General features: G+C 41.1%; 1 protein-coding gene across 8 annotated transcripts in view; it reads right to left on the bottom strand.

Moving 5' to 3' along the window:
* LOC143280583 (regulator of G-protein signaling 22-like) overlaps positions 1 to 5,000 on the bottom strand; it is a 132,128-nt gene that overhangs the window by 2,162 nt on the left and 124,966 nt on the right. The window lies entirely within an intron of this gene.

Below are 5,000 nucleotides of genomic sequence, written 5' to 3'. Positions count from 1 at the left end.
GTGCAATGTTTGTTTATATATATGTATGCATTGCGCTTGTGTGTGTGTGTGTGTGTGTGTGTGTGTGTGTGTGTGTGTGTGTGTGTGTGTGCGCGCGCGCGCGTGTGTGTAGTTTGCAAGTCATATTTCAGTGTGTAGATGTAGCATAATATGCTATGCACACAGCCATGCGTTTTTGTAAAGCACCCAGACCAGGTTCAAGAACAGTGTGCTGTGCGGGTAAATATCCATTATCTTTATCATTGAAAAAAAATCAGATAAACCACACACTCTTCCTTCAGACTCATGCAAAATAAATCACAAAAAAAGTATCCGTTTCCTTTTCTGTGTCTAAACATGAGTATCAAACCTACAGGAAGCAAAACTTCCTGCACGATTATACAAAACAACAACAACAAAAACAACAAAACTAACAAGACATCATCCACGTTTACTCTATTTTCATAAGATTCCAATTAACCGAACAATGAAGAAGAGTCAAATATGCATCACACTTTGTGCTCAAACAAATGTGCAGTGAAACCGAAACAAAACAATAACGCAACACCACGCAGATAAAGAAGGGGGGGTGGGGGGGGGGGGGGGTGGAGAGAAAGAACCGAAGAGGGAGACAGATGAAACACACACACACGCACGCACGCACGCACGCCCACGCAGTCAAAATATTGAGAGCAGTGCATCTCAGCGCCAAGGCCTTGACCAGAAAAATAAAATCGGGCTGGTACAAAACAAACAAAAAGAAAAGGTGAAAAAAAAGTGTTAAACACACGATAACAAGGGTATCATAACAAATAAACACACAGACACACAGACGAATACACACACACACACACATATATATATACACATATGTACATACATACATGTGTGTGTATGCATATATATACTTCTTTCTTCTCCAAGGTTGTCACGCATGACGGAAAGGAAAACTAGCGTGCAGAAACTCATGTTGAACCCACCGTTCTTTCCACCTTAAACACACACACACACAAAACAAAAACACACACACACAAAAACAACAACAACAAACTCTGTGGGTCCTCCTTGGGCATGAAACCAAGAACGACGAAAAGAAATGAGTGGGTGGGTGGGAGGGTGGGGAGGGGGGGGCAGAGGAAAGACATCTAGCGTGCAACAACGCAACTACTGGGAACCTTCTCCTCCCCACAGTTTCTGCTCTGGGCTTTAGACAATGGGGGCGCCTGTATGGGACAGACCTCACACGCTGCCTGCCTCAGTGCAGAAGCGGTCACACAAGGGTCTCTATCGTGACAGGTCGCAGTTAGGGTCGGCCCTTTTCCGCTTCTCAAGTCTTTCTGTTTTTTCATAGGCAGCGGAGACTTTCAGTCACAAAGGAAACCAAGGATAAGACACACACACACACACACACACACACACACACACAGAGGAGGAAGGGTCACGCATAAAGGAAAGGCTGAGGATATACCTGTCCACCGTCCTCACTCACCTACCCCCTCCCCCCTCTCCCCGCAACCCCATCTACACACGTTACATGCTCTTCTAAACCTTCTTTCTCCAAAACTCATCCATGAGTATATGCATTCAAAAACACACAGAAATACACATAGAGACATAGTAATGACATGCACGTAGGAACGCCCCTCAAACACACACACGCACGCACGCACGCACACACACACACACACATATATGCCAACACACACACTGACACACACGCGTGTTAAGGATGAGGAGGGAAATGTAGATGCAAGAAGTTACCATCATCATCAACAACAACTGCATCAGCGCTAACAACCAGCGACATCAACAGGAGCAGTAACAACAACAACGTCACCATCATCATCGCCATCAGATCCACTGGAACAGGCACAACAAACAACAACAACGACGACATCAGACAATACCCCCCCTCGCCCCCCCCCCCCCCCCAAAAAAAAAAAAAAAAAATCAACAGCTGCAGGAACACCACATCAACCATCAACCACCACCAACACCAGCAGATGGTAGATTATACCTCACTCAATGCTTTGTTTGTTTGTTTCTCTTTTTTTTCTCTCCTTCCTTTTTGGTCGATGTTTGTGTTTGCTTTTGTTGTTTTTTTGTTGTTGTTGTTGCTTCTTTTTTCCCCCCATGGCCTGAAGTTCAAGCGAGAAAAGGTAAACACACGCCACGGAACCATTACCATACTGGCGTCCTCCAGCGCCACCATGGCGACACCATTGTCTCTGGCTTCCTTGCCATTGTTTGGGGACAGTTGCCAAACGACCATATGTCACGCATGGGTTCAGTCACACACACAGCTATAGGGGGCTTCAGCCTCCTGTGGTCTTGATAATCTCTGGCGTTTTTCTTTTCTTTTTTTTTCGTTCTTTTTTTTTTCCCCAACGTCTGTTTGATTCAGCTGTTCATACTGCTTATTCGCACCCTTTATCAAGGCTATATATAACCTTGCGTGATTCAGTACAAAAGAATGCGCAGATTTACTTGCAGAGAAATCAGCGAACAGTTATACTGAGAAAAAAAAAGACAAACAAACAAAAGTATGCATACGTATACTTATACATAAATAAACAAGCAGCCAGACTGATGAAAAAAAAAAAAAAAGAATGTATATCTCTATCAACATAATCATGTAGACACCTCAAGGAACAAACATATCGGAGGAAAACAACAGTTCATTTCTTTAAAAAAAAACACAATACAAAGAAAGAAACAAAGAAAGGAACAGTAATAATATCGAAAATCACTGTTCAGCTATATAAACAAGGAAAAAAAAAAAAAAAAAAAAAAAGATTTTCAAAAGCAACCTCTGTCTAATGCAGGCCACACGCACAACCCACACGAAGTCAAAGCTGGGGGTGAGGGGGAAGGGGTGAGGGGGTAGCCTGACTCAGTGGAAGAAAAAGACAGATACTCAATCAGTTCTGGCTGATGAGAGTGAACCAATTATCAAACAACGAAAGGAAACACGCAAAAGGTGGGATTAGCCATAACTGCTCAAACACGGCACACACCACACGCCAACTAAAAATGTTTTGAACAAGAAAACAAAACAAGCGAAACAAAGAAACGAAATATTATAACAACCAATCTGGCCAGCTTTTCCGTGCCTTCCTTTCAGCATTCATTTACACCTCTACGAAAAAAAAAAAAGAGAGAGAGAGAGAGAGAGAGAGAGAGAAAAGTTGTTTGGAACATCTGTCTAGGAAAACAAACAAACCAAATATGTTTGGAACATCTGTCTAAGAAAACAAACAAAATAAAATCCAATCAACTAAACTGGCTTGCTATCATTTTGGTATTTATGTGCCTCCACACAAATCTTTTCTTTCTTTCTTCTTCTTTTTTCTTTAGTTTACATGACTCCTGGCCTATTTAAATGTTTACGAATGATCCAGAAGAAAGGCAATTAAAGAAACCATCAAGCCAGCTCACCGACTTAAAAATCCGACTCACGACTCTTTTGCAAGTCCACCCCACTCCTCGACCACGACCCAGAAAAAAAAATCAACCAACTATAGTTGGTTGTTGTTATCTCTTTCTTGTTGACAAAATACCCCTTCCCCGAGGACTGATTTACAGTGATATTCTGATAAACTGTTATCGCTGTTATGGGCCTGTGTGGTATGACAGGACTTCTAGTTGATATCGCCTCCACATCCAACAGTGCGGTTTTATCTGCTACTTTTATTTTATCTTATTTTACTTTATTCATTTTATCTATCTATATATTTATTTATTTATTCATTTACATTTTTCTTTCTTTTTCTTTCGCCTACTTTTTTTTTTTATAGTGCCGCGGCCATTCTAAATTGCCTTTCTTGAGGCGGACACTTCACTGGTTGCCTGTTCAAACCAGAATTGAATATAAAGTTGCCCGTCTAATGATTCTGTTTTATGTTTCTACTACTTTTTATATGCTATCTTGTTTCACTTTTAGGTCCTGGGTTGTAAAGTGCTTAGAGCTGGCTTATGCTAGTATTATAGCACAGCGCAATATAGAAAAACAAATTATTATTATTATTATTACTGACAGTTTGTCCTGTTTCGCCAACCCACCTTTCCCGTTTCAACTATTCTGCCCACCCCACACCCCCTCTCTCTCCGTCTCAGTGGCCAGGTCAACATGAAGAAAGTGAGGGTGGTTTTTGTTTTGTTTTGTTTTGTTTTTGCTTTGTTTTGTTTCGTTTTTTTAACACACACATGCCTACGAGCGCGTACACACTCATGCACAGGTACGCATGCACGCACACACACACACACACACACACACACACGCACACACACGCGCACACACACACACACACAGTATCGCTAATTTAGTGATAGGCTTTAAAGTCCTGTATGATGTGTTGCATTGTTGCAATGTGTTCTATTTTGTAACGCCAGGAAATGTATCTTTCAAAAGCTGCTGAGTTGGGTCTACATTTGTCAAAATTACATTTATAGATGTGCATTGTTCCAAGAAGTATTAACAGGTCAAAATCTTTATCAGTGCGTGCACTTTGGGCAATTCCAAACAGTATCATGCTTTCAGTCATTTCAATGTTGGTACATGCTACACATTTCACCCTCACTAACTCTCCAAAATTCTGCTGAACGTGTTTTGAATGTTCGCATATCCAGAATATGTGCTCAATATTGGCGTTTTCGTTGCTACAAAAAAAATCACAGTAATTATTATTTTCAACCCTCATATCTTTCAGGACAATATCAGTTCCAAGGATTACGTGTAATATGTGCAGATGGAACCATTTCAGCTTTAATGTCTTGAATTTTGCTTATTTGGTTTAAAAAGAAAAAGAAAAAAGCCCCTTTCAATGAAATATGTTTCCAATTTCTCAGACTACTTTGGACAAGAATTTGGAAGTTTGTCATCGTTTGATTTTGACCCACGATTCAGCAGCTAAGGGGTTAGAAACCGACAAAGGTCTATCCTATAACTACTGAGCAAACCACACACCAAACAGCAAGTGAAAGGGACACACAACCAAAGTGTGGACTTTTTTTTACGCGCA

This window comes from Babylonia areolata, chromosome 3 (genome assembly GCF_041734735.1).
Source record: "Babylonia areolata isolate BAREFJ2019XMU chromosome 3, ASM4173473v1, whole genome shotgun sequence".
In the NCBI taxonomy this organism is placed as follows: domain Eukaryota; kingdom Metazoa; phylum Mollusca; class Gastropoda; order Neogastropoda; family Buccinidae; genus Babylonia; species Babylonia areolata.
This window is presented reverse-complemented; position numbering and strand designations above follow the sequence as displayed.